This window comes from Beta vulgaris, chromosome 2 (genome assembly GCF_026745355.1).
Source record: "Beta vulgaris subsp. vulgaris cultivar EL10 chromosome 2, EL10.2, whole genome shotgun sequence".
NCBI lineage: Eukaryota > Viridiplantae > Streptophyta > Magnoliopsida > Caryophyllales > Amaranthaceae > Beta > Beta vulgaris.
In genome coordinates, this window is record NC_079203.1 from 35907957 (window position 1) to 35920572 (window position 12616).

Consider the following 12616-nt stretch of genomic DNA (forward strand, 5'->3'; position numbering starts at 1 on the left):
ATATATTAAATTTTATATTAAGTATTTCTTATAAGATATTAACTAAGGTATATAATAGAAGAAAGATAAAAAGAAAAGGTAAAAACAATTAAAAAAAGAAAAAAAAGATAGAGAAGTCAGAAGAGTTCACGAGCCGAGCCTAAATGAGCCCGTAATCGAGAGCCGAGCCTAAACGAACTCACGAGCCGAGCTCGAGCCACAAATTCTAATCACGAGCTCTAGCCGAGCTCGGCTCCCCCAAACTCGGCGAGCTCACGAGCCGAACCGAACCCATGAAAAGTTAAACGAGCTCAAGCCGAGCCCAATGCTATTCGGGCTCGGCTCGCTTGATAAGCACCCCTAATTCCAACCAGATTCGAACTAGTAATTTCTCATATTTTAACAACTTCCTCATTAATATGTAATAAAAAAAAGGATTGTATTGAATTTCTTTTACTTGTTCAAAAGGTAGCCTATAATTTGAGACAAATAGAGAAGAACTATCTGCAATCTTGAGATTATTGAAAAATAAATCAAACTCGTAATTAATGGTGGAAGACACCTTACACTTGGAAATAGTCCTATACTCCTATCAATACTTAAGTTCTTTAGCAATCACTATATTTGCACTTTTACATGATTCACACACTTCCCTTTGATATTTATACATATAGATAACACATAATCATATCATATTTGTTAGAGTCGTCTTGATGTATATTTTAAAAATACACCTTTTGTTATTTTTACTCATATACTTGAAAATATTAATTGTCAAAATTATACATTAAAAGACGTGAAGCTCTATTTGTTATAATTAATAAAGAACATATGAAGTATAATATGTCAATAAATGATCATTAAAAAGCTAAAGAATTCAAATGATTGACGTGACCTATTACCTTAATTAATGACTCATGTAATGCACTAGGTAATTTGTCGTCAATTATCACATATTATTTTCACCTACTTTCTTTTGGAGCTTCGCGTCACCATTTTTTGTCTCTCCTTTTATGCTTTCTCATTTTATATTCATTATTGTGTTATTCAATCATAGTTCCTATTTGAGTGTCATTTTTTTACATCGCGACATTTTGCAATGAAGGAACATCCAAACTATAAACGGGATTTAAAAAGAAAATACTAACGTAAGCTTGAATAGCTCTTATAAATCATTTAAAGTAAATCTGACTAGAAATTACAAAGAATCGAAGGGCTTTAGTGTTGGTGAACTGCATTGTAGCTTTTCTATTGGCAGATGACAATTGCCATTGGACTTGGAAGAATCTTTTAGCAAAATAACCTGCATAAAAAGGGTATAACAAACCTAATAGAGTAGTGGGAGGAGTGACTTCTTTCACAATCGAGATGACAAAGAACAAGCGAGATTTGAAACTCGCCACAAGAGCAATTCCAACGAACTTTTGTCACTTGGAATCCTTGGCTTGAAAAACCTGGAAGAGTCACGATTCTTTGTGACTCAATATCCTTTTGAGAAAATAATTCTAGAGTTGATCAAATGGTGGTTCGGGCCACGCCTAAAAAAAATTGCCCCTTAGTCGGACTGGGCCAAATTTTTGGTGTCCAAATACCTTTTTACATTAAAAAAAAAAGGACTTTTCAGGATAAAATCGGATCTAACCAAATTTTGAACTAATGAACATTTTGAGGTTGCCGAAAACACGTCCTAAACTAAAAAAATCGAGTCGGACGCGAATTGCCCAAAAAATCAGCGTAAGCCTGAACATTTTTCGGCCTAGACACATTTGATCAGGTATAGTATTTCGAGTTGCTCCTTTGAGAACCTCAATTAAGTTGACATACTATGAACCCCCAGATTTTTCAACTAAGGAATGACCTTTGGATATAGATTTTTCAAGGCAATGATTAACAATATCATTACCAAGCTAAATTGAGATCTAAACATTGTTAGATCTCGATCGATTTTGAAAATTGAAGATAACCAATTCCAACCATAAAAACCCTTGTCATATTGTCCATCCTCTTCCACGCTCACTCACTTTAAAAAAAGCTACTGGAAGGTAATGTTGTTGGAGTTTATAAGTGTTTATGGTAGAAACTCAAAGTATGTTTCAAAAGAATATGAAGAGTCATTTGTACGTGCCACATTGAAAGAATAAAAGGAAAGTGTAAGGTTTATAACCATTGCTCTTTTTCTACCTTTTGAGTTGTATAGCAATGAGACTTTTAGTGGGTATGTGGTGATTGGAGTTACCACACGCGCGCCGCCCACCCAGACCGGGCCATGGGCTTTGGGGAATAAACTTAACTTAATTATATTTTTTGGTCAATGTTTTTTCAGCATTTAATGACCGTTTTTGTCAGTCTTAAGTGACCGTTTTTTTCACGATTTCAGCCTTCTTCTGATCTCGTTCTGGTTTCCTCTCTCTATAAATACTAGCGTTTTGGTTTCATTGAAGGACAGAAACACACAAACTCTTCTTCTTCTCAGTTTTCCTTTCTCCTTTTATATTCTGGGAAATATTCAAGAACGTTCTTAATCTGCTTTTCTGCCAACACCGGAAACGCAGAAATCGTATATCCCTGGAGGTTGATTGTTGTGAGCTTGTGTGTTGTTACGGGGCAAATTCAACTTTAGGGCAATGATCTTCTCATGCCATGGTTATCAGATAAGTTAATTATAATTGTTACCAGTTTATGTTCCTACATTCTAAAATTGAATTTGTTTTTTGTATCTGTTTTACAGAATTATGACTGGTGAATTCCTGATGATAATGTGCGTATTTTTAGTGTTATCCCTATTACCAATCGCTTTGTCCCTGATAGGTATAAGTTAGAACCATTTGATAGGAAAAATTATAAGATGTGGTCTGATAAGATGGAACTTTTCTTGGGTCAGATTGAGGTTGATTATTGGTTGTCTTATGTTACTGCTCCTGAGAATTCTGTTAGGGATTTTATGAAAGACAATAAGACTTGTGGGATGTTACTGCATTATATGACTTTTACCCTCTATATGATTTACAGTTTGTCGAAAAATGCTAAGGATATTTGGGATGCTTTGAATAATAAGTATGGGTCTGATGATTTTGGGCCTAAGAAATATGCATGTAGTCGTTGGTTGAAGTTTACTATGTCTAATGATAAGCCTATGATAGATTAAGTTCATGAGTATGAACATTTATGTGTTGATATTATCGCTGAGGGTATGGCAATTCCTGATCTTTTCCAAGCCAACTATTTACTTGAGAAATTACCTTCTTCCTGGGAGACTTTTGTTCATTCCTTAAAACATAGGCAGAAAGACTTTACCCTTCAGGAATTAGTTTCTCACATTAAGTTTGAGGAGCAGAACAATATCCAAATCAAAGGGAAATCAATTGATCATTCCTCTTGTTTTGCTAATCTTGTGGAAAAGAAAGTTGTTGCAGGTAATGGTCCAAATCAGTTCCATGGTACAAGGCAGAACTATAACAACTTCAAGGAAAAAGGTAAATTTAAGGGAAGTTGCTTCGTTTATGGTAAGTATGGAAATGTTGCCAAGGATTGCCATCAAACAAAGGAAGCTCCCAACAAAGCAAAAGACAACAAAGCTCAAACCAACCTTATTGAAGATGACATCATTGCTATTGTGGTGTCCGAGGTCAATCTGGTAAGCAATATTTCTGAATGGACCGTGGACACTAGTGCAACTCGTCATATGTATGCCAACAAGGAAATGTTCTAGGACTACAACAAAGTTTCAGAAGAAGAGTATGTCTTCTGACAGGCTAAAGTCGTATCACCTTATCAAGAGTAATCCTAAAGTCCTCTAACAAATAGTAGTCAGGGAAGTAGGGTCGAATCCACAGAGAAACAATGTTCTTTTCCTAATTGTCAGTCAAATCTAGAGTATAGAAACGAGTGTTTGTGAATAATTATACTAAACTAGACTATAACTATATCAAGAATTATCAATAATAAGAAGTCTAGGGCATAGGTTCACCAATGATCAATAGTTCGGGATGAAATACAAAAATCAACAATTAATAATGCAGTTAAATAGATTGATTCGCTCTCTCAAGTCTAAATCAACCATAGAACGGTATTAACAGGCTCCCGCAATTTATTAATACCAACTCTACCTATTGAAACTAGCCTTAATATCAAGTTTATACCTCTCGGCGCATAACCTAATATTGCAACACTATAACAATCAAATCTGGCCAAATTGGATTGAATAGACATAAAAACATTCAATGGAATCAACATGCATCAATAAAAATCAATACTTTAATAAACATCCCTTCCTAATTGATCATGGATCCCCTAAACCCTAGAAATAGACTACTCAATCATAATTGGGGAAGACATATTCATAATTAAATAAGCAAACATGAATTAATAATAAAGGATTGAATAGGAATAAGAAGAGAAAAGAAATAATACCAATTGTAGAACCAATCTTGCAAAAATCAGAGCTTCTATTGAAAATTCAATGTAATTGGGGAAAAAGCAAAACTAGGGTTCTTCACTAATTGAGAGAAAAAGAGTTCTAATCTCCAATGAATTAATGATGGAAAAAACAAAATAGAAAATAAGATAGGAAATAATAATATTCCCTTGAGTCTTTATACCTTTCTATTTCCTAAAATAACTAGAAAAATAGAGTCTAATTCGTCAAAAGATAAAGCCCTATTCGACTAGGAAACACGGAATAACCCGCGGGCACGGGTTTTCGGCCTGCAAAACAGCGTCAACTTGTAAAGACCATATCTCGCAAACTAGAAGTCGTATCGGGGCGTGTGATATACCGTTGGAAAGCTCTTCAAGTCTAGTTTTCAACCCCACTGGAATCACTAAATTCAGATCTCTGGATAATGAGTTATGATCAAAAGAGTGCACATGACTCAATTTCCATACTTCTTTTAATATGTTTCCGCTATGTTTGAGTTGCAATCTGACTCGAAGATGCCCTTTGGACTTCTCATTTGACTTAGCTCCTTCCTATATGCTTCTCATGCTTAAGCTTGTCCAATAATACTCCAATTGTATTCTCAATACCTGAAAACTATCAAAAACACCGAAAACACACACAAGAGTGACATCTTCTCAACTTAAGTAACTAATATGCAATTATGGACTAAGAATGCAACTAAATGATCCTAAAATGCAACCTAAATGCATCATGAAATGCCTATATTAATATGACTCATCAAACTCCCCAAGCTAAACTGTTGCTTGTCCTCAAGCAATCAAACAATAGACACGGGAAGAAAATGATAACCTACAATATGGGACCAAAACAGGGTCAAGCACACAATCCAAAACACGAGAGATATCAATACTACATGAACCAAGCATCGAGTATCAATGAAACAAAGCCGCATAGCACGTCATGTGACCAATCAACTCAATAATCTTACCACAAACCCTTTCCCCCAAGCTGGACTTAACAAAACTTGACAGACCTCACTATAGATATGTGCACTAATACCCTCTTGTGTTTAGGGCAAAAATCAATGACACTCAATGATCTCAACCTATATATATCAACTCAGAAGAAGCAGTACTCTTTAACTTTGACCTTTTGACTCACCTTCAACACGAAAATGCAACACACAAAGATCAAGAGGACTTTCAAGGGTTGTAATGTGGCTAGGGTTAAGGGTATGGATCATATTTTGGGAAATGTGGTGGAAAAGCCAAGAAGGGGAACAAATATCAATGTAAAAACGGCCGAACAGGTCATTCACAACTTCATATAACACCATCATTGCCAAAATATCACCACAATATCTTTTATGCATAGTAACCCATATATAACCTTTTCACTTTTCTTTCAAAATATGTTCACTTTCTTTGTTTCTTTCATTTCTTTTTCTTCATTCTTTTTCCATATTGCCAAAATCTCTTTGAACCACATTCAAATTCGATGATAAAGCTCATTAATAACACTTTCCTTCAACAAAACCACGCATTAACTACATTCATATAATACAGTATGACCAAAACTAACACTTGCTCCCCCAAGCTAGGCTTGGGACAATAATCAAATGAGGTTAAGGGTTGTAATATGGGTGAAAGTAGCAAGCAAAGGTCAGGAAAGCTCAGCGGGGCTAGAGACGGGAAATATGTAAACAAGTAGAACTCTGGAGCTAAAATCATGAAATGAACGCCTCAATCCTATCAAATAGTGTACACAATCAAGTATCAAGGAGTACCAGGTCAAAATCAAGATCAATACATCAACTGAGGAACTAATCACTCATGAAAGAACATAACTGACACAGATTCGTCAGTTTATTAGGCACAGAAGCTCACATGGGTTAATTTTGTCTGCACAGTAAAGTTAAAGCCAGCCAGAGAGATCAAACAGTCTTACCCAGGCCAATCAATCGTATCACAATTATGCTATGAAGAATCATGAAACCACTGTACAACAAAGTTGATCGAAGAGCTGTAGTAGAGATATCCACAAAGTTCTCGAAGGTGTGCCAACAATAGTCCCATAGATGAAAACTAGAATGAAATGAGCTAGCTAAAATGCAACTATGATGCAACTAAGAAACCAGTACATTTTTTTGGTTACACGTAAAATCCTATTCCTAATGAACAGGCAAAAGCGTGTAACAACTACAAAGCAATAAAAACTACACTAGAAAGCAATAAAGGATAAAATATCCCTCCCCCAAGCTAAATACAGCACAGTGTCTCACTGTGTAAAAAGTAAGGGAAGGGGAAAAAGAAAGCTCACGCAACGGGAGCTTCGTCCATTGAGGAGGGCACTGGAGTAGTGTTGATGGCAATTAGAACTTCAACACGAGTACCACGTGAAGTACAAGATTGAGTGATGTAGGGGACTTGATTGAGGAAATCCAAGTATGTATCCAAGAGTCCCAATTGAAATTTCAAAGCACCTTCAAGAAGAAACCCCAATTCAATGAGAAAGTTTAGGGTTTGAAGATGATGTGAATGGGAAAAAGGGGGGGTGGCGGTGGGGATGTGTGGGGTCGAGAGTGTTTGAGGGGTGGGGTTTTTGTTTGGTTTTTTTTATTATTATTTTATTTTGGTTGGGTGTCGTTGGTTGGGTGTGCGGATGGTAGTAGGGGAGTTCGAAATCCCGCGGGAGCGGGCTATAGCCCGCGGGCGGACAGAAAAATGGTGATGTGGGGGAAATTTTGGCTGCGGGCGCAGGCTCGACCCCGCAGGCGCGGGTTTTACCCCCGCGGGCTGGCAGAAGGTGGTGTGAGAGGGGAGCCGAATTCCCGCGGGCGCATGGTGGAGCTCTTGCTTTCACCTAGGGTCAAAATTAGCACACCAAAACCACTAGACAACACTTGTTAGCATGGTTAGTCTAAATTAAAATGGAAGATTGAATTCAAGTGAATTAAAAAAAAAACTAAAAGAAACTACGAAAAGAAACTAACTAAACTAAAAAATAAAAAACGAATTTTAGTGAATTCAAAAACACAAAAAATAAAAATGAATTGAATTCAAGTAAATTCAATATGCAAATATTTTTGTTCTTTTCTTTTGTTTGGAGAAATGAAGAGTAAAAGGAAAAGGAAGAGTTAGAGATTCGGGTTGCCTCCCGAATAGCGCTGGTTTATGCAGGTCCCGCACGACCATTTACCTCTACATTGCACACAGATCGATCGAACCTCTTTACCTGTTGGCATCCATCAAGGTCAAATTCTTCACTTGCTAGCATCTTCTCAATATCCACTTCATTGCTCCATATACTGCCATCACCTGTGGAAGAATCAAGACAAAGTACCGCCTCCAAGGGGTCTCTATAGAGAGCTTGGGGCATGTTATTATGGCAAATTACATCAACCACATCAATACTCCAACACTTTTCCTCTAGCATAGGACTTTTCAAAGCAGTGCTTAGATTAAAAGTGACCTCATCATCTCCAACAGATAGTGTAAGCTTACCATTTTTCACATCAATGACGGCACCAGCAGTATGAAGGAATGGCCTACCCAAAATGATTGGAATTTGCCGATCTTCCTCCATATCAAGTACAACAAAGTCCACGGGAATAAAAATTTACCTACTCTAACAGGTACATCCTCTAAAATACCTAGGGGGTATTTAACAGAACGGTCAGCCATTTGTAGAGTAATATTGGTAACTTTCAAACTTCCCATATTCAATTTTGAGGAAACAGACAATGGCATAACACTCACACTAGCCCCAAATCACATAAAGCTTTATCAATGAACAAACTACCAATGTGACAAGGTATAGAGAAACTACCAGGATCTTTTAATTTTGGTGGAGATTATTTGTAAAAGGCACTACATTCTTCAGTAAAAGCAACTGTCTCCACCTCTTAAAAGCCCTTTTCCTAGTCAAGATATCTTTCATAAATTTTGCATAAGCAGGCACTTGAGTAATTAATTCCGTGAAAGGAACTGTTACCTGAAGATTCTTGACGACTTCCAAAAACTTACCAAATTGTTTGTCTAGCTTACTCTTGAGGTGATGATTGGGGAAAGAAAGTTTGATAGGAGGAACCTAATAGCAGGCTTTTTGGCTTCATTGGTCTCTTCATGTTCAGTTGCTTGCTTAGAGTTCTCCTTGTCATTTTTAGCTTCAGCTGAGACCTGTTCCTCATCATTTTTCACACTCAAAGTATCATCAAAGGCATGGGTGGTCCATTATAGTGAGAACCACTTCGGAGAGTGATGGCATTTGCCGAATTGTAGGCTGAACAGGTTGTGCTGGAAGAGCACCTTGTTGGCGAGTAGAGTTCGAAGTAGCCAATTGTGCCAACTGATTCTCCAACATCTTATTGTGAGCTAGAATGGACTCAATTTGTGCTTTGTCAGCTTGTCTATCTTTTTGCATTTGTAGCATCATGTTTCTCATCTCAACCATCATTGGATCGGCAGGAGGTGCTTGTTGAGATGGATTGAAAGGTGGTCTAGAGAAACCAGGAGGGTGTTGGAAAGGTTGTTGGTAATACCTCTGGTTCAATTGTTGTGCTTGTGGTTGTGGTGTAGGAGGATTTAGGACATTAGTGCTCTTGTAAGACAAATTAGGATGATTTCTCAACCCTGGATTGTATGTGTTGGAGTATGGGTTGTTCGGCTGATATGTTTGAAAAGCATTAACTTGTTCGAGAGAACTCCGACACTCTTGTGCCCAATGTCCAATTGCCACAATTATCACACAAAATCACGGATGTAGTACCCAAAGCAGCAACACTTGCAGGAGAGGAGAGTTGCATATTGTCAAGCTTATTGCTGATTGCATTCATCTGTGCAGCTAATAGGGATATATAATCTATCTCATGCTTTCCACCCTTGTTAGCTAGTCCACGAGGATTCCATATTGAGAGTTGTGGAATGCCATCTCCTCGATCAAATCATGTGCAACATCAATTTCTAGTTTCATGAATCTCCCATTTGCTGCAGAGTCAAGGATAAGTCTCGAGTTGTTCCCCAAACCATTGTAGAATCCTGAACTAGGAACCATTTTTGTAGACCATGATGGGGACATTCTCTCTGAAGATCTTTAAATCTTTCCCATGCCTCATGTAAAGACTCATCATCCCTTGGGTGAAATTTGTAATCTGACTACGCAACCTAGCAGTCTTCTCTGAGGGTAGTACTTTCTGTAGAAAGCTAGGCCAAGGTATTCCAATCAGTGATCCCAAGAGTGGCTCGATTAATCCCATTGTACCACATCTTTGCCTTGTCTCGAAGTGAAAATGGGAAAAGAATCTCCCGAATCTGATCTTGTGTCACTCCCTGCTGCTTAATGGTAGAGCAATATTGGCAGAAATCCTGATAATGAAGATTAGGGTCTTCATTAGGTCCACCACCAAATTGTTTTCTTTCGATCATGTTTAGCAATGCAGGTTTGATCTCGAAATTTACAGCTTCGATTTCAGGCATTTGATTGCTCTTGGGAAGTTCAGCCAAAGAGGGTTGGGAAAAGTCAGTAAGCCTCGAGCCATCTCTGATTCTGGTGGAGAATAGAGACAATGCTGCTAGAATCAGAGTCAGAATCCAAAGGATTATCTTCCCTTGGATTATCTCGCAACTGTCTGGAAAAGTTCTTCTGTCTATGAAAGGATCTTTCGATTTCAGGATCAAATGGTAGGCAATCTGAACTCAAACTCCTGCGCATAGAAGAACTAAAGAACAAACAATTAAGAGATTTTTGTCCCAAAGAATAAGTGTTCTCTGAGACGAGAGTACATAATCTAGACTCTAAACAATTAAAGAAAATGGAACAAAACCGTTTCCCCGGCAACGGCGCAAATTTTGACAGGCTAAAGTCGTATCACCTTATCAAAAGTAATCCTAAAATCCTCTAACAAATAGTAGTCAGGGAAGTAGGGTTGAATCCACAGAGAAACAGTGTTCTTTTCCTAATTGTCAGTCAAATCTAGAGTATAGAACGAGTTTTGTGATAATTATACTAAACTAGACTATAACTATATCAAGAATTATCAATAATAAAAGTCTAGGGCATAGGTTCACCAATGATCAATATTTCGGGATGAAAACAAAAATCAACAATTAATAATGCAGTTAAATAGTTGATTCGCTCTCTCAAGTCTAAATCAACATAGAACGGTATTAACAGGCTCTCGCAATTTATTAATACCAACTCTACCTATTGAAACTAGCCTTAATATCAAGTTTATACCTCTCGGCGCATAACCTAATATTGCAACACTATAACAATCAAATCTGGCCAAATTGGATTGAATAGACATAAAAACATTCAATGGGAATCAACATGCATCAATAAAAATCAATACTTTAATAAACATCCCTTCCTAATTGATAATGGATCCCCATAAACCCTAGAAATAGACTACTCAATCATAATTGGGGAAACATATTCATATTAAATAAGCAAACATGAATTAATAAAAGGATTGAATAGGAATAAGAAGAGAAAGAAATAATACCAATTTAGAACCAATCTTGCAAAAATCAAAGCTTCTATTGAAAATTCAATGTAATTGGGGAAAAAGCAAAACTAGGGTTCTTCACTAATTGAGAGAAAAGAGTTATAATCTAATGAATTAATGATGGAAAAAACAAAATAGAAAATAAGATAGGAAATAATAATATTCCCTTGAGTCTTTATACCTTTCTATTTCCTAAAACAACTAGAAAAATAGAGTCTAATTCGTCAAAAGATAAATCCCTATTCGACTAGGAAACACGGAATAACCGCGGCGCGGGTTTTCGGCCTGCAAAACAGCTGTCAACTTGTAAATACCATATCTCGCAAACTAGAAGTCTTATCGGGGCGTGTGATATACCGTTGGAAATCTCTTCAAGTCTAGTTTTCAACCCCACTAGAATCACTAAATTCTGATCTTTGGATAATGAGTTATGATCAAAAGAGTGCACATGACTCAATTTCTATACTTCTTTTAACATGTTTCCGCTATGTTTGAGTTGCAATCTGACTCGAAGATGCCCTTTGGACTTCTCATTTGACTTAGCTCCTTCCTAGATGCTTCTCATGCTTAAGCTTACTTGTTCAATAATACTCCAATTGTGTTCTCAATACCTGAAAACTATCAAAAACACCGAAAACACACACAAGAGTGATATCTTCTCAACTTAAGTAACTAATATGCAATTATGGACTAAGAATGCAACTAAATGATCCTAAAATGCAACCTAAATGCATCATGAAATGCTTATATTAATATGACTCATCATCTTCATGGGTAACTCAAGCACTGTGAGTGTTCTAGGCAAAGGAAAGGTTTTCCTGAAATTAACTTCCGGGAAAACTATTGCTTTACAGAATGTTTTTGCATGTTCCTGACATCCGCAAAAATCTCATTTTTGGTTCTCTTTTAAACAAAGTTGGGATTAAGTTAGCTTTTGAATCTGATAAACTTGTATTAACCAGAAATGGTGTTTTGTGGGTAAAGGCTTTTGTAATGCTGGACTTTTTGTTTTAAATGTTATTATAGATAATAAGAAATCTACTGCTTCCCTTTATATTGCTGAGTTTGTTTCTCTATGGCACTCTAGACTAGGTCATGTGAATGTTGCATCTATTAAAAAGCTAAAACATCTTAGTCTTATTCCCGACTTTAGTTATACTTCTTTTGATAAATGTGAAGTGTGTGTAGAAGCTAAGCACCCTAACAAAAGCATTCAACAAAAATGTGTCTCGTTCCTCTACGTTATTAGAGTTAGTTCATGGTGACTTAGGTGACTTTAAGAATTCCATGAGTAGGGGAGGAAAGAAGTATTACATTACTTTTGTTGATGACTTTTCACGTTATACTAAGGTTTATTTATTGAGTTCTAAGGATGAGGTTGAAGAGAAATTTCTAATCTATAAAGCTGAAGTTGAAAACCAATTGAACCTTAAGATTAAGAGGGTGAGATCGGATAAGGGTGAAGAATATGATGGAATTTTCCTTAAGAAATTTTGTGAGTCTAATGGGGATTATTCATGAGGTTACAACTCCTTATACCCCAGCACATAATGGAATAGCTGAGCGAAAAAATAGAACTCTTAAAGATATGATGAATGCAATCACAACAAGAATGTTAGGGTTTAGCGTCCGACAAAATCGGACGGTAAAAATGCGGAGTCGGACGCTAAACATATTAGCGTCCGATAACGGACGCTAAACAGCTGATGCAAAACACCTGGTCGCTAATGGCT

General features: G+C 36.9%; 1 non-coding gene across 1 annotated transcript; it reads left to right on the forward strand.

Moving 5' to 3' along the window:
* Positions 1-9436: 9436 nt before the first annotated feature.
* LOC125495297 (small nucleolar RNA R71) lies at positions 9437-9542 on the forward strand. Its single transcript, XR_007271937.2, has one exon. It is a non-coding gene; the product is annotated as a small nucleolar RNA R71 (small nucleolar RNA).
* Positions 9543-12616: the final 3074 nt, after the last annotated feature.